At 40.2% G+C, this 23,197-nt stretch overlaps 1 pseudogene; it reads right to left on the reverse strand.

The window, feature by feature from the left end:
• The window catches only part of LOC135205795 (uncharacterized), a 95,554-nt pseudogene that overhangs the window by 50,025 nt on the left and 22,332 nt on the right, over positions 1–23,197 (reverse strand).

The raw sequence follows: 23,197 nt of genomic DNA on the forward strand, positions 1-23,197 counted from the left end.
TCTGTAAGTTTTCCAGAGATCTCTCATCATGTCCAACCAGAATTCTTTGCTGCAATGCCAAAACATTTGTTGTATAATTAATCTGCATAACATACTCAAAGGCTGATATAAAACTACACCAAAGCAATGTAAACATTTCTTTAAAACCTAAAATCTTGATGATGTTCTCCTTCAAAGAAACATGAGTACTATCTCTTCATTACAAATAAATTTATCAAACGACTAACACCACAATCTGTCAATATGGAAGCAAAAATGGCAGACACCCACTTACATTTTACACAAAATACCAATTTGTAACTAATTTGTATACATTTGTAACTAATTTGTAATTTTTCAATAACTAAACCTGAGGTCTTAAAATTAGGATTTACTAGCGCCAAGCTGGAAACCAGTAGAATTAAAAATTACACTTGTGAGATCCAGGGACTAATGGCATCTATACAGGTCACGGGGCATGTATACCCAGAATGCCCACGGCTACCTGTGACCCACCAGTTATATTTCTAACCCAGTTTAGACTGCTAGAGGGGTGGTTCGAGGTGGGCCTTTAACTGTTAAGGGACCCAGGTTTTGTTAGTTATGAAAAAAAAAAAATTTAAAAACAAATTAGTTACAAATTTGGTATTTGTTCATACACGAAACAAACCTTCGTCTTAACATTAGGATAGACTTACTATTGGAGGGAGGTAAGTCTCTACAACTGACTGGGAGTTTGCCACCTTATCCATTTCCGAATATATAGGGAAATTCTAAGAGAATGGACAATGAACCTAGGACCAAAGATATAAGCGGATCTATTGGTTTTCTCCCACTGGGTGTAGATACCATTCTACTGTTTACTCGTCCCTTGCAACTGGATCCACCTTCACCCTCTTTTCCCTATTATCCAGAGGGGTGTGTTGCTACTGAAAAGTATATCATCAGCTAAGATAGCTTCACAGTATGGCTGACTATCTCACCTGCATCTAGTCTGTTCCAGCACATGACGGTACTCCTCCTTCATATTGCCCGTAGTTAAAGGAGTAGGAAGAAAGTAGTAAAGAAAAAGACCAGTCATCCCATTCATTCTACTTTCATACCTTCATCTTAGACTAGACGCAAACTGACCCGCCAGGGGCACTGGATGAACTATATCACTTGTTGGGCCGCCACCACTGGACCCAAGGAAAAAAGGTGTCCAAGGATCTATGGGCAACATCTTTCAAATAAAATGAGGTGAAAGTTGTTTGGCATTTCCACACACCAGCTTTCAGAATTTTATCCACAGACATGTTCTTCTTAAATGCCAGGGACGCACTCACACCCTGATGTCATGAGCTCTAGCTTCCACCTGGCCATCTGACCCTCTGTCTTCTGCCGTATAAGCATCTCTGATCGTCTCCCTTAGCCAAAACGTATTGTATTCTTGGACACTTCCTTCTTGTTCCGTCCTGTACTTACGAACAACCTCTGGCACCCCGCCTGAGGTGCCTTGTTCTCCTTAAGTACTCCCTTAGTGCCCTGACGGGGCACAGGAGCATCTCAGCTTTGTCGTTGTCTACAAAGTCTGCCAAGGAATGGTATGGTAAAGGAGTCGAATCTGCCGTCTACTATTGTTGGATTTTGGGTCTTGGCCACGAATTCTGGACAAACTAAAAATACCATTGATCTCCAACCTCTCGGGTGCTTTATGAGATATGAGAGGCATGTAGCTCCCCCACCTTTGGTTGAAGCCAGGGCCAATAAGAAGACTGTCTTCAGGGTCAGGCTCCTATCCGTGGACTGCCTTAGTGGTTCGTAGGGGGTTTTGTCAGACTACTCAGTACCTTGGTCAGATCCCAATCTGGGGCTTTTAGCTCCTTTGGTGGGCATGACTGTTCAAAGCTCCTCATCAGCATGGCCAAACTCCCATGAAGACGATATGTCCACTCCTTTCATTCGTAAGACTGAGCCGCCCTGTACCCCTTCACTGCGATACAGACATATGTTTTTCTGTTCTGAGATATATCAGAAAGTCTGCTAACTGCTGAATAGTGGTACCGAGTGGAGACACGTTCCCTCTACGACACCAATCACAGTATGCTGACCACTTTCCTTGGTATACTGTCGCAGATGATTTTCTGATATTACCTGCCATCTGAGTTGCTGCTTTATGCGAAAACCCTCGCGCTCGGGAGGAGATACTTGACAGTCTCCACCCGTGAAGCGATAGGGACTTCACCGACTGGTGGTACCTCTCCACGTGAGGCTGACACAGAAGGTTGCTCCATGGAGGTAACTCTCTTGGCACATCTACTAGGAGTTCCAGTAGGTCTGGAAACCACTCTGCTTTCGGCGGCCATAACCAGGGCATCAACCAGGGTCATCTTGAGGTTCTGAGACCGCATTACCCTGTTCAGAACCTGACGGATTAGACAAAATGTGGTAGGAAAATGCGTAGCAACGTCCAGATTGTCCCAGGGTGTTGTAGCGCATCTTCTGCTACTGCCTCTGCGTCCGGGACTACTAAACAATACACTTCCAACTTTTTGTTGTACCTGGTTGCGAATAGGTCTATGATCGGTCCTTCCCACAACATGAGCATCCTGTCCACTACCTGTTGGTGTAGGGACACTCCGTTCCCAGAATCTGATCCCTGCGGCTCAACTTGTCGGCCACTATGTTTTCTTTTTCCCGGAATATACCTGGCCTTGATGTCTACCAGGTTCTCTATAGCCCACTGGTGAAGTTGAACTGTCATCACATGTAACTGCTGAGAAACTAGGCCTCCTTGCTTGTTTATATAAGCTACTACTGTGGTGTTGTCTGACATCAATACCACTGAGTGTCCCTTTACTCTCTCCCTGAATTCCTGTAGAGCCAGAAAAGCTGCTTTCAACTCCAGCACGTTTATATGGAGTTCTCTGTCCTTGCAACTCCATTTTGCTGACACCATCAACTCCTCCATATGGGCTCCCCAGCCTTCTAGTGACGCATCCGAGAACAGTAAGAGGTCTGGGGAGGATTGTTGAAGGGGGACACCCACTGTCGATTGTCGTCGTTCACCCACCACAGCAAGTATTTTTACCTCACTTCTGCCGACAGGGAATTTGCTCGTATGGGTGATCTACTGTTGGTGACCAAAACTCCTTCATCCTCCATTGTAGGGACCGAAGGTGTAGCCTTCCTTGTGGTACTAGCTTCTCCAGGGAGGTTAGGATTCCCAGCACCACCTGCCACTGTCTTGCTGCTGGTCTGCTTTCCCAGAAAGGCATTCACCACTTGTTTGCATTTCTCTACTCTTTGGTCTGTCGGGAATACTTTGGCTTGTGTTGTGTCTATCACCATTCCAGATATTCCAAACGTTGACTTGAAACTGCGACTTCTGCTGATTCACCACAATACCTAGGCTGTGACAAAGCTGCAGGAGGGCCGCCCTGTCCCTGAGTAATTTTCTCCCTGGACTTTGCTATCACCAGCCAATTGTCCAGATATCTTATTAGCCTGATCCCCTGAGCATGCGCCCACGCCGACACGAGTGAACACTCTTGTAAAAACTTGAGGAGACGTTGTCAATCCGAAGCACAGGACCTTGAATTCGAAAGCTTTCCCTGCAAGACTGAAGCGGAGAAATTTCCTTGAAGACTGATGGGACGGTATCTAAAAGTATGCGTCCTTTAGGATCGACTGTCAGCATAAAGTCTCCGATTCTGACTGCTTGTAGAACCGTTTTCGGAGTTTCCATCTTGAAACTGGTTTTCCTTATAAACAGATTCAGCGTTGACAGGTCTATTACTGTCCTCCACTCCCCGTTGGCTTTGGGTACCAGGAAAATCCTGCTGTAGAAGCCTTTTGTCAGACTGCATACTTGTTGCACAGCTCCTTTTTCCATCATCTTCTTCACTTCGTCCTGCAGAATAGTGGCCTTCTGAGATTTGTGGGCATAAGTGACGTGGGGTAATGGTTGATCTGTCAGGGGCGGGGTTACCTCGAACGGGATCAAATACCCGATCCTGAGAACATCCACCACCCACTGCTCTGCCCCTAGTTCCTGATACACCTTCCAGTGATTTGCCAGGCAACCCCCCACTGGTGTGGCCGAGTGATGGGAGGCGCCCATCCTATCTTCTTGAGCCTCTCCCTCTTCCCCTATTGCCCCTTCCTCTGTTGTTTCTATTGTGAAAGGGCCGATGAGTTATCCTCTTTGGGGAAGAGGGTCTTGTGACTCTATTAGGGATGCTATGTCCTCACTGTCTTCTTTCGAGACATCTGCTGTTGTCTTCCCTCCAAAGGAGTAGTTTGACTGTTAGAACGTTTTTTCCTAACTGCCTGTTGCACCAACCTATCGTTAGTGTCCATCCTTCTTCTATCTATCGCCTCTTCCAGTATGACCTCTGGCAACAGCAGTTGCGATTCCAAGATATCCCCATTCCTCATTGCTAACAGGGAATCCAAATCCACATTGCGGCTTAGTCTAGCCAATGCTGCATCTCTCCTCATTAGCAGGATATTTGCCCAAACATTGGCACTTAACGTTTGTCAGGTACGCAATCGCCTTGAAACTGACTGTAGTAATCTAATGAACAATGGTTCATCCACTACTTTCCTTGTTGCTTCCGAGGATGCAATTTTCGCCACTGCTGTTGACCAAAGGTCTAACCAAGAAGCAGCCTGAAAGACAGAAGAAGCTGTTGCTTCTAACGTAGCAGCCTCTTGGTACGTCATCGAAGGGCACTCCATTTTAACCTGATCCAAGGTTAATCCAGGCCTTAACCTTACAACATTAGGGTTCATTTGTCTAGCAGCAAAGGGACTTCGGTGTCGTATAATATTTCCTTTGCTTTATCATTCTTTGGAGGGGGAATAAATTTAAATGATCTATTAGATCTTAAGGAATTATCCCTCCCTGCAATCTTTGCGTTTACGTGTTGCAAGACCGATTCCGCATGACTCGAACAAGGCAATTCATACGACACCTTGGTATCCCTCTTTAGTCCAAATGCCATGTCAATTCCAGGAGGAAGCATACTGGCCGGTGTTTCTGTCTTCTCCGAAAGGCTATTGAATTGACGAATCAAATCAATCACCTCTGCATACGAGGCCAGAAACTCTTGGTTTTCTCCTTCCTCCGGCTCTATGTGTACCATTCTCCGTCACAAGGGATGTTGTCTCGCCTCTATCTTCTGACAGACGGCCCGGAATTCCACGGCCGCCTGCCCCTACGGCCGTGGTCTCTTTGATCTTGCTGGCCGCTGTTGGCTCGATCCCGGATAGTCAGCAGGGGAACGAGAACGTCTCACTCTTTCTCTGCTCACGGATCTAGAGCGAGAATCTCGTCTAGATCTCCAAGATGAAGGCTTCCCTTAAGACAGAGATAAGTTCGTCTCTATTAGTATTGGCATCGTTTTCGAGCGTCGGCGAGCCCGGCCTCGACCTTCTATCCAGACGGACACTGCCTTCCACGAACGTATCTGCCGAGGTTGCCAACTCTCTATTTTTCGTACTTTTAATAGGAGCCTTATCGTCCTTCGTACGTATTTTGAACGTCTTACGGGCGAAACTGGGATCTGCCATTCCATCCTCTGCTGCACCTTTCGCCGCCAACGTCGATTTTACCAGAGGTATCGCAGTTTTTGCGATCCGAACTGGCAACTCCGCCTCGGCCGCTAGCTCGCCGGCCGTCACCTCTCTCGCTTGTTCGGATTCTTGCGAACGGCTTCGTCTGCCAACCTTGTGCTTAATAGCCATTGACTTTCCGACCTTCTTGCTGACTTGGAAATGACAGTCTTGGTCCGAAGAAGAGGAAGAATTGATTCTTCTCCTCTTAGCCTGAGGATCCGCCAGGAACTCCGAATCCTCCTTCTTAACGCTTGACTGGCGCTCGCGTGACGTTATCGGACTTAGCGATGACGCCGAACTAGAGGAAGAAGACGAAGAAGGCGAATCACACTTTTTCTTTTTGTCTCTCTTATTCATTCTCTTCTCTATATCCTGTAATTTCTGCATTACAGTTTGCATTGACGGGTCAGAAGGCGTATTAGCGTCTGGGTGCAGCGAAAAAGGGCGAGAATCGGTCTGTGACGTCATCACGCCTGCCATATCGGAGGTGTGACGTATGTTGATGACGTCATCCCTCTCGTAGGGAGAGACTGAGAGGTTTCTGCTGGCAACCGCACGTTTGCTGCCAAACTACCTCCCACGTTCTGCATCGCTGTAAATACGGAGTGGGATGGTGAAGCCGCGGCATTAATTCCCATAAATTGCAAGCCCGGGGGATGAGGAACATTCAGCGCTGCCGAACCCTGCTGGAACGTGACGTCATATAATGCGCAAGCAGACCATCCAAGGTTGGTACGCCTGGTAGGCCTAGCGCTGACCACGTACCATCTAACCTATGCGCTTGAGTAGCAGGAGCCTGGAACAAAGATGGCGGATCTCCCCCTCTACTTGCTGGGAACAAAGGAGAGTGCAAATTATTCATAAAATTACCCAAGGCCCCTCCTGACGTTTCCGATACAGAACCGCTAGGAGAAACCGAAGGGGTATGAGACAAATCAAAAGCAGGTGGAGAAACATATGGAGCAGCCTGGTTTATTACCGATACAAAAGAAGCCGGTAAGGTTTGGTCATCCAAAGATGGTGTCACCCCCGTTCCTTTTGTATTGGCTTTTCCCATAGAACTTCTTCCACTGTTCCACCGACCAACCGCGACAAACAGAACACGGATTAGTAACCGTACATACGTTTTCCCTGCACCTACTACACGTTGGATGAGGATCCGTCGACACCGAAGTTAGGAACCTAGAACATGGAAAGCCCACGACTCCTGGGCATTTCCTTTGTCTCCTCTTCGAAACGGTAGACGATCCCGATGTTGAGGCAAAATTCTCCATCATACCACGTATACACTCTTACCACACACTGATCACACTTGGAGAAAGAAAAGGAATGAAAATAAAAAATGAAATGGATAAAGAACGGGCAAACTGAAAAACCGGCTTTAAATGAGATAGACAGTAACACGTCTTATCTTAAAGGCAGTAGGAAAATAACTGGTGGGTCACAGGTAGCCGTGGGCATTCTGGTATACATGCCCCGTGATCCTGTATAGATGCCATTAGTCCCTGGATCTCACAAGTGTACTTTTTAATTCTACCGGTTTCCAGCTTGGCGCTAGTAAATCCTAATGTTAAGACCGAAGGTTTGTTTCGTGTATGAACAATAAATGATTCAAAATAACTGATCCTCAATTATAAAAGCAATTTGCAAAAGAATTACTTCCCAAAGTATCATCAGCTACAGGTAACACTTGCTGCTCAAGAACCAAACCACTAAAATTCAAACTCTTAGTGATGACCTACCTACTACTTTTGGAAAAATCTATTCACCTGCTGTCAGAAAACTAACTTACCATTGAAGATAAAAGGTTCACCAAATCTTTAAAACTAACCTTGTGTATAGCTGCATATCTAAATGGGAATAATACAGTTCTTTACAGAGATCAAATCCTGACATGTGGTTGAGGCTAGCGATGATGTCTGTGATGCTAGATCCACTCAACGGTAAACCAGATTCATAATGGCGACTGATCCGTTCCAGAACAGAGGGTTCGTGTAACCTGGAAAACAAAGTTGATATAAACAAAAAAGAAAACACTACCTTATCACTCACGCAATATGTATTCAGAACTGCACTTGGTGACATATATGCCATCATTGAGTCTACAATATTAAACACAAAGGAAAGGTGATAGCCATTAACCATAGAAAAAAAACTGCTATTACAACATGGAAAGCTCTAAATCTAGAACAATATTTGAAACTCATAACGGCAGTCAGTATAATTTGCACTTTTCTTAGATATGCAAACCTGAAGTCCTTTCAGTGGATTCAGTGGATAACTTGGCAAAAATTGGTTCTGTCAAATAAATTTGATAACAAAGTACCTTGTCTGACTAACAGCAAGTGAGTGAAGATGGGGGGGGGAAACTTGGCCTAATCACTCGCCTGATGTAATTTTTTTCCTTCTAGAGTGGAACAAATGCAAGGTTGGTTTAAAGTGCAGGTAATGAAAGATTTCAAGTTTGTATATATATAGAAAATTGCATTTGTTCATATGTAGAACAAACCTTTGGTCTTAACATCATGATAAATCTCCTGGCGCAAGCTGCCGTAAGATTTATCCTAATGTTAGGATCTTGGGTTTGTTAGCTATGAAAAAACTAATAAAAAAAATTGTCATATTAACCTGAATTTGTAAAGTGTACCTTAGTCTTTTATATGGAGTCTCACTTCTTGGGCAGGAGTTATTGTTCAGAGAACATGACTCGTACCTTCTTCCCACCCAGGAAGCCAGCTTCTTAGTTATGTGCATGAGCAGGGAAAGGGGGACTGTCACCACCTGTACAGCCTGGCATAAGAGATGCAGAGGCTGAAAGGGACCTGTGCAAGAGTTGGCTTTCTGGAGCCTGGCTTTAGGAAGATTGAGGAGAATTTAAGTTCCTTTTCATGATAGGAATACAAGCTCAAATAGTAGCAATCAGACTGAGATACTAATGGTCTAATGTCTACCAATCCACCTCTTTACAAGGGAAAAGAAAGGAGTCACATCTACTAAAAGTCAGGAGGCACGATGTTTTTCTGTGTAGCTTGCTACCATCTGGCAAAACCAGCTGTACAGAGTCATAGGGTACTATAGAGGAAGAGGGATTGAAGCAGAATCAATTGTCCTTAACTGACCAAAATCTATTCCAACTGTGAATCTTAGGGTACTTTTCTATTCAATGGGGCAACGGCTGCTATATCTTCAGCGGCAGTTGAAGAAAAGGGATGTTGCAGGAAAATCTAGTACCAATCTACAGCATGCCATACATGGCACAATGTTGGTGACAATCCCCTACAATGAAAGAATGGGTAAAGCATGAGAGAGGGAAGGGAGTCATCCAGTGGCAGGAAGGGTAGCAATGCTACTGCCTGCTGCAATAGTACTGTTATAGCCTTGTAACCTTGCTACAGGCCTTCCAGAATGAGACTTTCAAGTCTTTCCCTAAGGCAATATAAATAAAATAACTGTTTCACCTCATTTTCTTAAATGTAATGCTGTACTGATTTCAGTGGAGTGAGAGCAACAAAGTTTGATGGATTTGCAAATATGTTAATGTTGTACTCTTCAAAACAAAGAACGTTTTCACATGGGTCCATACAATGTCAAAACAGAAACAACATACCACAATTTCAAAACTGTTAAATGGCACATACCAATTTCGCATGAAGTTTGAGCACACTTCTACAGCATCCCACTCAAATATTGGTTAACCCTGACGCTTCATTGTATGGTACTGTTGTTAGGAGGTGTTGTAGAGCATGGCCAAACTGTAAGTAAATGAGAATAGCTTTTCAAAGTTTCTATACACAGTCCTTGTTGCCATTTTTTTTTTTCGAAAGCTTCCAACTAGCTGAGAAGTATTAAAAGATTATAAAATTAAAAGCTTATGTTAAACACTTCCAACTAGCTGAGAGGTATCAATAGAATTTAGAACTAAAAGTAATGTTTTTCATATTCCAAAATATACATCAAAATTTTTTGTTTAGTCACGTAATCATTCATCATAATTAGACATGCACGACAGTACAGAGAATTCAGTCAATTAGTACTATATACTTTGTACAGTATTCAAAACCTATCAAAACAATTTGATTTCCTGAGATGGCAAATTTCTTTTGTATAACAAAATTTTAATAACATTTAATTTCTGTGGCATTTATAGGGGAATGAAAGATTTTCAACTCACATAATTTATGCATAGTATAATTTAAGAGTTGTACAAAGTTTGATCACATACTAACGATAAAGTACTGTTAGTAAAACATTCATCAATGCAAATCTTTAATCACAGTTCATACATTCCATTTACATGACTGCAGAACAGGGATCAGAATGAAGGATACTATAATATACAACAGTAATTTAATAATATATAAAAAAAAAACACACACACACACACTAGGGATCAGAATGAAAGATACTATAATATACAACAGTAATGTTATTAAAAAAAAAAACCAAGGTGAAAAATGTAACTGCATCATTTTTAACTCAAGTGTCTCTAGGAGTACATCTTAATCTACCATAAAATTTATCATGAGAAATATAGAATTAACTTGAATTGCTCTCTAACTGTAACTGCTCACCAAAATTAGACCTACCTTCAAGAAAAGCTGATTGACCTCTGCAAATGTAAGCAAACTAGGCTTCTCTTCTGACTCAGGTGGTGAAAAGTTGAACACCAGATTTGCTAACGGAGTGGTCCCGGCAACATCTGAACGGTTACAGAGCCCTAACATCCACGAAGAGCCTAAAGAATGAAGTTTTTCTCAGGTCTGCAAAAATTTGCCAAAATTTCAAAATTTCACTCTTAAATTTATTATTTATATATAAAGGATTAGTTTTATCAAGACGTCTGAGCCGAATTAAGGCTCTTGTAATGCCATTTATTAATTGAAAGGGTAACTGTATTGCTGTAAACATTGAACATAAAACACTATTGTAGACAAAGCCTTCAGTGAGATTGGGAAAAGCAACTAAAGGGCACCCCGATTATTGCAGTTCCAGATTCGCTGCTTCTTCTGTGGAACATATATTGACATTATTCATGGAAATTTGGCCTACTCGTGGAATTTTTCATGGACAAATACAGTCAACTACCGCTATTCGCGGTTCAAGATTTGTGGACTCTCCTATTTTCAGATTTTTTGTATGGAACACGCATAGTATACACTATTCACGAAAAATTCTGCCTATTCACCATATTTTTTAGAGAAATATTCACCAATTCCAGTATGTATTTTCATAAAATTTTTTTCACTAAATTAATTTTTTGTGATAAAACTATTTTAATACTTAGGTATAAGCATCTTTACAGAGGGGTGTCAAGTATTCGCGGACTTTGGCTATCCGCAAGGGGTTGTGGTATACATCCCAAGCAAATCCTGGGGATCAACTATAATACCTTGAGCCTTTAGCTTGGGTACCTAATTGCACTGCTCCACTTTCCATGTCAACTAGCGTGAATCTTGTGTTACTTTCACCTAAAGGTTTTTTATCCTTATGGTGACAGCAATTACATTCTTGATTTTATTGATCTCTATCAATACAAATTTATTCTTTAGTCACTAAATAATATAAAATGTAGATACCTACTACTACATGTGTTTGTCCACTGCTCTCTCTACTTTCACTGTAGTTCTCTTTCTTATTTAATCTTTATGTAGAAGCTGACAAAGTATAAACAGTTGTATGTGGCGGTCCAAAATCAAGGCCCATAAGCATGCAGTATTCTCTGACTGTTTTCCATTCAAATTAAACTGATTAAAAATGCACTGCCAATACAGAATATCCTTATACAATAAAACAAATTACAATCATATAAAATTAACACAATCTACTAATTCCTTTCTTGATTTACAGAGAACTTTAAATAAATGGGCAACGCATTGCTATTTCATTCAGGTATCTATAGCAAATCATGTAGAACAAATCTGCTAGAAAATTACCACATTATTGCATTTGTAGCCAATGCTCTCTCTCTCTCTCTCTCTCTCTCTCTCTCTCTCTCTCTCTCTCTCCTCTCTCTCTCATAAATTGAGAATATTATCAGCAATTTCTGTACACATTATACTGTAAGTAAAAACTCTTCATATAATAACAGTAGTACTGTACGTTAGTGAAAATGAAATCCCTATAAAAAACTGATGAAGGAAAGATTTACCCCCAAAAACCTTGTACTTTAAAAATTGATAATAAATCATCCTCCTTCCTCCCTCTCTCTCTCTCTCCCTACTTTACAGTTCATAAAACCTTTCAAGACCATTCAAACAGGACAATGCAAAATTCAATACTTTAGCACTTTCATAACCATCCTCATAATATGGCATCAACCAGAAAGATACAAAAAACATTTATTTACCTTTATATGGGTCTAAATAAAATGACGAGATGTGTTCTCCTCTGGAATCCAACACCTGAAAGAAACGGACATCTGGATGCCACGTGGATACCAGACTGCTGTCAATCTCTCGGAAAGATACACCAAACAATTCCGAACACAATTCTAGGAGGCCTTCAAAAACATGATCAAAGGGGAAGAACTCACGAATCTGGTTTTCATCACAGCTGCAAGGAAATAAAATACAAGGAATTACTTCCAATGTAAAACACCGCCTTTTCTAATATTCATTCTTTGCTAATACATCTTCAAACACCTATAAATAAATTTCTCCCAAGTAAACATACAAGAGCCTTTAGCATAGGAGTACTTCTCAGAGCAAGCTGGAAACGGTCGCCGAGACCTGGTAAAAAGGAGGTTAATTAGTTTAATTCTCAACCAAGAATCTGAGTATTTACAACCTCTAATATCCACAGCACCAATTTCACCGGGTACCTAGTAGCAGCAGTTAGGGTTAGCATTGTTTTTGCACAATTACGAGTTTCCATTTCTAATGATGTTCAAGTTGGTCTGCTGTACAGTGTAGGGACAAATCTAAGCCGTATGATTATATACACTGGGTGTTTGGGTATTTATATGCAACAGCAGACTTACTTTTAAATGTAACCTCGCCAATTGTACAGGACTAACATGCAGCTTAAGAGATCCTCATTATTTTTATTACTATGAACAACATAGTGTAATCATGTAGGTGGGGTTGTGCCTGTGCTAAACTCACTCACTCTCTGGCATGCTTCTTTTTGACTTTGAAGCAGTATCCTGTGGGTTTCGAAGTCAGTGTCAACACTTGCAAACGTACGTTAAACTGCAATAAATACTAATATTATTGCTGAAAACTAATGCATAACACAGTTTTTTAAATTAATTTTTGTTATTAACTTTGCTGCCTTACCGACTACTATATTTTCTACAATTTTAATCCAGAGAGGTATAATTTACAAGTGCACTTTAATGATAATAAAAAAAGAAAGTCAAATCACGAATACATTCAATTCATGACTTCTTTACTGTTTACTCTGAATTCAACAAACATAAATAAATGGCCCAAAATGAAATGCTTGGTTGAGATAATTGTCATGAAGGGGTTTTCTATGGTTTCCCCTACATTATCAGATTGAGAAGACAGTTTTTTCACAATAAATCTCAATAAAGGGTCCACTATTACTGGGACTGCTAGATAAAAACGTTTACTATCCGACAGGCTAAGATGCTGTAAGTTACCTCCCAAAATTAACCTGAAATGGGTTTGTTTGTTTTTATGGTGTTTTTACGTTGGATGGAACCAGTGGTTATTCAGCAATGGGACCAACGGCTTTACGTGACTTCCGAACCACGTCGAGAGTGAACTTCTTTCACCAGAAATACACATCTCTCACTCCTCAATGGAATGGCCGAGAATCGAACCCGCGACCACCGAGGTGAGAAGCAAAACACCAAATCAACCACTCCACTGAGGCGCTCCTTGGCAATCAGTAAGAATAAGGGGTAAAAGAACCTACTTCATTTCTGACCTCAAGCTTCCTCCATAATTGTGCATCCATCATGATAATGTTGCGATAACTGAGTTGCTAGTTTATCTCTGTTCACAAAGTATAGTGCCATATGCACAAGGTTAAATTTAAGCTTTTTTCAAACTATTAATCTTATACAGAGTAATTTAAAGCTCTTCCTTAATTGTTTTCCAAGTTAGCGCATGTAGAATTTACAAAGTCTTAAATCATAGCAAAATCATACTCTCAGACAGACCTGAAAACTGAAAATTACTTCTTCTAGTGAAGGGTGTTCCAAACTCCAAGAAGTCATTATTGCTGGATTTTATGGTACTGACAATCAATAAGTCAAAAAACCACAATTGAAATCTTACTTGAAGAGCACCCTTTTCTGCTTCCTTCTCCAGTACGGCACATCCCAAGCTTCAAGCTGTGTGTCAAAGCCCCTGCTCCTGCAAATTCTTGTAATGAAGCAATTTCTTCTTCCTGAGCTGTTCTTGCTGAAAAGTAAAAAAAAAAAATAATAATTACCGTACATGAATATTGCTCATTTTCACTTCACTTCTTTTCTCTTTTCACAATTCCACATCTTACAAATGATATCTTTTGAAATAAGGCTTTACACCACTCAAGGTAGTATTCCTAACATGAAATCTTTTTCTAGTTCAAAAGCCAATACAATGATCTCTCTCTCACATTCACTAATAAGTCCTATATAGCAAAAAACTTAGGCTAAGCTTTGGAACTGAGGTAAAATTTGTAAGAGAATTAAGACTGTCACAATTTTAGTCTTCTTGCAAACTAACTTCAATGGCACATTCTTGGAGACCCATGACAAAGGTTCAAACGGACCTAATAAAACGGTACCAACCTTAATGGTAATACTATTCTCAACATCAAACATATCTTAGGAGGTACTAAAAACTTCACGTGTCAATATTTGAGGTTTCACATAAAACAAGCTTATACTTTCCAGACATAATTACTTTTATAAGTACATTACCTTTTGCCAACAAACTGGTGATCATGGAAAAAACATTATCTACACTACTGGCCATCTTTGTTTCCATAGACATCTGTGCAAAGTTTTCGTACCCAAGAACCCGAGCTTGATCCCCCCTGAAGAAAAGAAAGAGAATTTGATAAATAACAAAAAATATTAAAAAACACTCAATTCTACATTTACCAAATAAAGTCAATTATGAATATAAAGAAGAAACTTTTAACCTGAAATCTAGAAGCATTAAACAAACATGAACAACCAAACAGAAAATCTCGAATCTAAATACTATTTGCAGATCAACCTCAAACAATTATTATTGAAACAGTTCCTATCAGTGTCTTTGATTGTCCCCAGACTCTGCAAACTTTTGCTCAAAGGATAAAAGTAGTATCAACTACTGGACAAGTGCCAACTCCAGAGGAACCTTCCTTTTCATGGAAACTGAATGAGAAACCTCAGTTTGACAGGATATGAGGGAACTCCATGTAAGGATGGAGATTTTGTGGTTCTTCTCCTCTCAATCGTAGTCAGGGTCAATGTTTTGAATGTCCCCCACCCTCTAGGTGTGGCCTTCCCAGACTCCACCTGGGAAGGTATTCTCTGGAGTTCCTACTTTTATTTGCCTCCAGGTTTAGGTGCAATGACTGGGCAACAAACCTAGGTAAGTCATCAGTACCTGGTGTTCAAACTTGGTCACCCAGTAAGTTACTGACCAGAACCAAATGCTAGGATAATGGGTTTTGCATGAAAAAACTAATTAAGGTTGGACATTCAAGCTGATTACGATATAAAAAATGCAGCACTGTCTACACACAAGTGATCTCTTGGTGTGACTACTAAGAACCTAGGAGGGTTATGTCTTGAAGACACATGAATGAACATTAAAGAGGCTGGAAGACTTAGGAAGGTGAGGTGATGACTACCCTACACTTCCCCTGAAGATTAAACTTGGACAGCCACTGGTAAAGCTCTAAGAAATAAGTACAGTACTACATTGTTCAACTCAGCCTCACATTGTGTCAGGATCGCATCCCAACACAACTTTGAAACCTGCCCATTTAAGCAGGAAGTTACCACTCCTTACTCAGGTTTGTGCCTTCAACCTCTTCAATTGTTCTGCCCTCTTTCCAGGTCTTCCAATCACTTTACAGGTTTAAAACATGCCTTGTCATCTATCCATTTTCAATGCATTCTCATCACACTACCATATCAAGTTGAGCTAAATTTAGTCGTGAGTCATTCTCACGCCTGTCCCAACAACTCTCGGTCTTGTTACTGGAGTACTCTACTCCCCTTGTTTCATTCCATTACAGTTATTCCCATATTTGTGACTCAACTCCTTCAATTCTACTGTTTAATAATGCAGTGATATTTCCCAGTAACCTAGCAATCTCTTCATACTTTATCACCACTGGATTTGTGGTGACTGAACTTTACAAAACATCAATTCTGGAAACTATGAGGCTTTCTCATACACACATAAAAATATTTTAATATTTAGATGAACACAGCTAATTAGTTGAAAACAATTTGAAATATTGTATAATGCTACTCACCTGAGAGATCGTATTTCTTCTATGTGAATACTATTATTGACATCCTTACTGAGGTGGTTGGAGGCTCTCATGTTGTGAGCACGGTAAGTGTTACGTCTGATGTCAGTATCAGGGCAGTATTCTAGAAACACTTATACACATCTGGGTGAAGGCTCACATCCCATGGTCCTTGATGACATCTTGCCCTGTAAATAAATTAAGTATATATATAATTCAAATGCTAAATATATCAAGTTATGTCTGCTTAAAATCTGGGAAAATACATCTGCCAATATTTCATTTTTACTTTCAAAATATAAAGGTTACAAAGTTATATATTTTATCTTTCAAAGAAATAACAGCTCTTCTGGATCTGAATCAGACTTTTAGTGTACACTTTTATAGTAAAAAGCTAATGTCTAAAATTTAAAAAGCTGTTTTTTGCATTTTTACACCAGCAAGACTTCACATATTATAAAAACGACAGAATTCCCTATAGATGTAGCTCAGGTTTTTAAATCCAATAGTTATAACCTTGAGAAAAGACAAATAAAAGAGGTCATTCCCACAGTTCATTACAAAACACTGAAAAGCAATAAGTCCAACTGGCCCTGCTGGTAGTACCTGTATTAGGGCTACTAGTTCAAGGTATATAGTATGCACATATTGCCTTGTAGTTTGACAGCTCTTTAGAAAATAGCTAAATCCATTGTGGCCTTGCTAAGGAGGCACACCAGGATGATGGCCAGGGTTTAGGCTCTGAGTTGCGTTTGTTTCTTGCTTCAAACTTGGATGCCTAGCACACAACTAGGTTAAAAACCCAATAAGCAATGGCAAGAGCCACTGACCTTAGCTAGGTACTGCACACTACAGGAAGCAGGTTACCCTGAGTGTACTTAGTCAATGGATATTAATTCAGAAGCGGCCCCTGGTCCCAGGCATCAGTTGTGCTAAGATTCTTCCAGTTTATAAATACTAGGGATAAAATGAAAACAGGAAATTGGGCAGCAATAATCCTGATCAAATTGGAACTTCAGAACAGGAAGAAAATGAATGAGAGATATGGGATGGTAATCTTGGCTTTTTTGTGACCCATACACTGTACTTATTCAGGAAGACCAAATGGAATTGGTAGACAGGATTTAATACCAAAATCCAAAAAGAAAAAGGCACTATGTGACTTATTATAATGAGCTACGCATTAACAAGTTAACTCTCCTATGAAATAAAAAATGAATTTTTATAATCAGCAAAATGTTACAGAAAAAAATATCCAACTCAAAATAATATGAAAATAGTTGTTGGTCACATGAATTTAAGTGGTAGGACCAAGGAAGGCCAAAGTATGTATGTACGTATACACTTCGTAATGATACATGTGACCTACGGATCATAACTACTTAAACTAGAAACATGCACTAAAATCAGCAATCATTATTCATGTTAATACTAACCTGTCTTGGCACATTTTTTCGAGCAATTCAACAGGAAAGTCTCTCACCATTGATGGATCTTGTATTCGATATGAGAAATCTGTTTGTGGACTCCTGCAACAAAAGATTTATGTAAATTAATTCTGCGATATGTAGAATATCCTATACTATTATGCATGAAACGGTTAAGATTACAGTTCACTATAATCACTCAGTAATAAAGCATCTTGGCAGCAGAAAACTTCTCACATGACTATTCTTTTAATTAAAATCAAAATCACATAAAAAATCCAAGAGTAAGTTGCCTTAACACCCATGAGATAAATTATTTCACCAAAAGCTAAAAGTTTGAACTCCTTCAACACAACTGGCTAACTTAAAAGCAAACGGCTGACTTCTTTTGCTACTATGTAATTACTTTTGAAATTTACTTATTAAAATTAATACACCTACATTGCTGGTCAAGGAATTTTACGCAAGAGTAACATTTTTCACACTCTCTAAGCATAGCCAGTTAATTTTAAACTGCACTATCATAAAAACAACAACCTCAAGCATTCTTTAAAAGCACTTGACAAATCTTTAAGACAACAGGTAAAATAATAAATCCAGAAAAATACTTACAACAACTTTTTTCTTAAACTCGGATTTGTGGTCCTCTAACTTCTTCAGGACAGTTGCAAGAAGATCTGATTTCTCAGCAGGCAACTCAATCCCATTCAAGCGTGCTTCCAAACATGTATTTACGCAAACACGCTGCTGAGTTTCACTCAAGTCTGCTTCCCTTCCATATATACTCTGCAACATTTACACTCAATATAGATTCATAGGATCTCAAGAAATAAGACTTAGAGTGGTTATTAAACTTTTTGTGATAACAAGAGGAAAATGGAGAGAAAGAAATGACAGAAAGCAATGCACATGGGATGACAAAATGCAGCAGAGGGCTTTTAGTATGCCATTTATGGGACTATAGGTGGGTAGGTTTGGGATCACGTGAGTAGTAACTGAACTGTCCGCAAAAAAAAAAATCTAATATATCATCACTACTTTCAAAAAACATTTCATCAGTAGGCAGTTTCCTGACTTATGGCGGGGGATCTGTTCCAGTGGCACGCTGTAAGTCAGTGCTTATTAATAAATAGGCGCTGTTAATGGCATTTACTCTGCAGTAACTAGATACCTATTTTTGTTGTAAGCACCATCAACGGAGCCATAACTAGATACTCTTCTTGATAAGTGTAATTTGAAAAAGCACCGTAAGATGGAAATGCCATAATTTGGTGCTGCTGTAACTTGGGGACGCCCGATCCAGTTTTATGGTGCTTCTCTATAGTGCTGAAAATCGGTGATTTTTGGCACCAAAATGCAATTATGTCCTGTTATCGGCGCCAATCATCGAGTATTGGTACGATACGTACCTAACAGAGGCGCCAGCTTATCATCAAGCCATCGGAACGGAACCCCCCCAATAAATGGGGACTGCCTCTACTATTAGGAAAATGAAGTGTACCTTACCTTACACGCTTGATAAATAGGCGACTAATAAATTTGTGAGCTCTCGCTTTCCGAGCCCTTTCGTGAATTTTAAGGTACATGTTGGCATTCATTTCATTATTCTTGACTGTGAAAAGGGTTTTGACTGTCCCCCAGGAAGTATTCAGAGGAGACTCTAACTTGTCCAATTCTTCTATGATATTCTGGAATGATGTGTCCTCATCTGTGGAAATATTAAAAATAGAAATACGTAGTCATTTCTAAAATAAAGTTTATTCACTACCAATGAATAGGCAGCCTTAAAGAAGATATATCTGTTAAAATTTGAAAATCTATAACATGATGAGAGCAGTACCGTAGGTACTAAGGAAAAGGTATAAAAGGATTTTTTGGCAACACTCCTAATGTGGAATCTAATGAGGAATTAAATTAAAGTAGCCTGTCTATGTCAGATACTTGCCCTTGTTATCTGAATAAAAAAACAGTTTTTCTGAAAGCCTGGGGAAAATGCAACACCCCTTATTTTGTAAGTTCTTGGTCAGACTGGACGATCATCCTCCCAACGGGAAGACCAATACACTACTTTGAGTGTCCTTCACAAAGCTACAAAGAGAATGTGTTTCTGGAGAACTCCTTGTGCCTGCTAGTACTAGCTCTGGCCTGAGAAGTCAGGTCCTTTGTAGACAGATCTGTAAGGTTTACTCTGGGTAAAATAGCGTCTTATCTGGATACCACTAACAAAGTCCAGAGGTTTTGAGATTTTACTAGAAACTCAAAGATCGATAAGACCAAGATACATGAAAGGCCATACAACTTGCCCTAGCTAAGACTAAGGTGACCAGAAGAAATGCCTTGAGAATGAGATCTCGGCCCAAGATAAAAAGTTATTCCTATATCAGAAACAAAGCTCAGTCAGTCTGTACACTATACATGATTAAAATTCCATTAAACATATGGTCTATCTATAGCAAAATACATATACATTCATAATCAATAAATGTAAAATAATTACAGTTCCACTACATACCATGCTGGTTTGATAAATATGTAGTAACATGATATTGTTAAACTACAATAAAGTTATGTACATACTTACCTGGCAGATATATACTTAGCTATAGTCTCCGACGTTCCCGACAGAATTTCAAATCTCGTGGCACACGCGACAGGTAGGTCAGGTGGTCTACCTTACCCGCCGCTGGGTGGCGGGTGTACGTACCAATCCCCCTTTCCTGTCAGATTTTCTCTTCCACCTGTCTCCTGATGGGAGGCTGGGCGGGCCATTAGACGTATATATCTGCAGGTAAGTATGTACAACAATATGAAGTTTTTATTGTAAAACTAATATTGTAATACCTACCTGAACACCTGAATAAGCCCTGGTCACTTACCAGCCCGAACCATCATTTGTTTATTAAAATTTTACCAAATCTTTGTTAAAATAAACTATCAGTGTTGCCAATCTCCTGGCAAACACCCTCGTTACCTAGTTACCAGCCCACCGCTGATAGCCCTGCCTCACGGGCCGGTCACACCTGCCCTCTCACGTCAATCATAACTCAATAACTGTATGAGAGGGAGGAGGGTGGGAATCATTCAGGTGTTCAGGTAGGTATTACAATTATTGTTTTACAATAAAAACTTCATATTGCAATACACCCCTGAACACCTGAATAAGCCCGATTAACAACATTAATTTGGAGGTGGGGAATCAAATCTACTCGGCCCTCCACTGTACCATTGTCAGTCAATATAATTGAGTACGCGGGTCAGTCTCAAGTTCATTTGTCACTCGTCCAAACTAATCTCCCATGTGTGGCCTTCTAGGCCTCCCATATGTGGAGGGAAAAACTCCCTGCACCTCTACCCTAAGGTCAAAACTCATTGAGTGCGGGAGGGATACAAACCTGTTTCCTCTCAGCTGGCTATGTGCCTCACCTGAGTAGAGGAAAAAACTGAAGACCTCCCATGTGGCTTCTCGGCCTCTCATGTATGGAGGGAATCTGAAGACTCCCATGTGGCTCTCGGCCTCTCATGTATGGAGGGAATCTGAAGACCTCCCATGTGGCTCTCGGCCTCTCATGTATGGAAGGAATCTGAAGACCTCCCATGTGGCTCTCGGCCTCTCATGTATGGGAGGGAAACTGAAGACCTCCCATGTGGCCTTAGGCCTCTCATGTACGGAGGAGACAACCATGTCCATCGGCTACGGTGTCGTCGATCGTAGTGATGTCCTCTCTTGTAGTGTTGTACCTGCCTGTCTGTACTCTGCCTGGTTGGCACTTGGAAGAATACCCTCAGATAGACCCAGACATGTTCTTTCCTATCTGTCCTAATACTTAAAATCCTCTCGTGATATATCATATCATGAATACCTTATACATATTCCTAATATTCGCTCCCTACTCTAATACTAACTCAGACAGCAAGATTGTTGGGTTTAAAAATAGAATTTAGGCCAAAGGCCGAGTATTGGGACCTATGAGGTCAGTCAGCGCTGAAGGGAAATTGACAAAGTTTGAAAAGGTGTGACAGGAAGAAAAAACCTCTGTTGCACAATGAGTCCAGTGTTAGGAGAGCGTGGAAAATAGGATGAGAGAATATGAAATCAGAAAAGGTAAGAGAGAGAGAAGGAGAGAGAAGGAGAGAGGAGGAGAGAGAGAGAGAGAGAGAGAGAAAACAAATCGTCTTAAGATAGAGAGAGATATAGGGAAAAAGGTAAGAGAGAGAGTAGAGAGAGAGAGAGAGGAAGAAAGAAGAAAAGAGAGAATAATGAAGCTAAGATGAGAGAGAAGAGAGAGTAGAGAGAGAGAGAAAGAGAGAGAGAGAGAGAGAGAGAGAGAGAGAGAAATTACAATCGTTCTAACATCTCCACCTCCGTAATTGCACCCTCTTCGAAGTTAAAAGGGTATTATCTTAACGATAATATACTCGTATAACTCCGTACAGCTATGAACAACCGAACGAGAACTTCGTTAATGCGATCGACTCCTATAACAACATCACTTTATTGTATTGATCAGCGTATGACAGTAATCGAATCCGATAGCAACATCCGTTATTGTATTCATCCGCGTGCGACGGTAATTACTGTATTCATGTTATAAATGCAGCTGAAGCTAATAAGGCGCAAAAATTACGTGCATCAGCAACCTGGACAGAAGTCCCGAGCTTTTGTATGAATTCAAACGCCAAAGCCGTGGTAAAAGAAAACTAATAGCATGAAAGAGCTCATTACTGTGTTTTTTGTTTTTTTACACAGACAAAGGATTAATAAAGAATATAAAGTGTAAGGTTCGTAATACCTATGAAAACGAGTGAAAAACGAACGGAATCCTAAATTTAACGCCATCTAACCCGATGGAAAAACTAGCTTCCAATGAGACGTATCAGTCAAATTTTGGACTTAAATTACATCGTAAGACGAACAGTATGACTTCGTTCCATAAGTTAAGTATCCAGATATTCATTAATATGCTAACTAGGGACAAAAACATTACCCGAGACCAAGTGATATGGTTGAATCTGGAGCCAAGGAAAAAACAAAAAAAAACAAAAACAGACTAGCCGGCATCCTTGTCTGTCTAAGCCACACCTCCTTACAATAGTGCTGTTTGACGACAAGCTAGTGTAATTGTAATTTAATTGAAAAGTAATAAAATAATATTTAAAGGTAATTAAATTAACTTTATTAGGCCTAATATTAATTTCAGTTGTCATTGTAATTTGATAATACGACTGGTAATAATTTGTAACTGTAAATTGACATTAAGCGCAAGTAATTACTGACGGCAACCTAGTCGGTTAAACGTATGAAGACGTCATACATACGAATTCCTTATATCTGCCATCTGATTATATGCCCCAAGATAGATACCTCATTGACTATGTTAAATGTCAACATAGTTCAACACACGTCTCCTTCAAGACGTTTGTACAAACTTGGCATAAGTGAGAGTGTTGTTACGTTAGTCATTTTAGGCAATCAGGAGAGAATGAGATGGATACGGCGACGCAAAAACATTCAAGATGGCATTGCGCAAACCCGTATTCGTCATCCGCTGATTCCAGCGTGAATGACTGCCGAGTTAAGTGTTTATACTACGCTAATATGATGATACATATAATACAATTATAATGCTTAAGTCGGACAGAATCCGATCTTCATTCTGTTCGATTACATTCATATTAATTATCCTCCGATCGGATTCTCGTTCGTTTTCAATTACACCTGTACTGAATCATCAGAAGTCAGAATGCCTTGAGCCTACAGC

This window comes from Macrobrachium nipponense, chromosome 24, assembly GCF_015104395.2.
Source record: "Macrobrachium nipponense isolate FS-2020 chromosome 24, ASM1510439v2, whole genome shotgun sequence".
Taxonomy (NCBI): Eukaryota; Metazoa; Arthropoda; class Malacostraca; order Decapoda; family Palaemonidae; genus Macrobrachium; species Macrobrachium nipponense.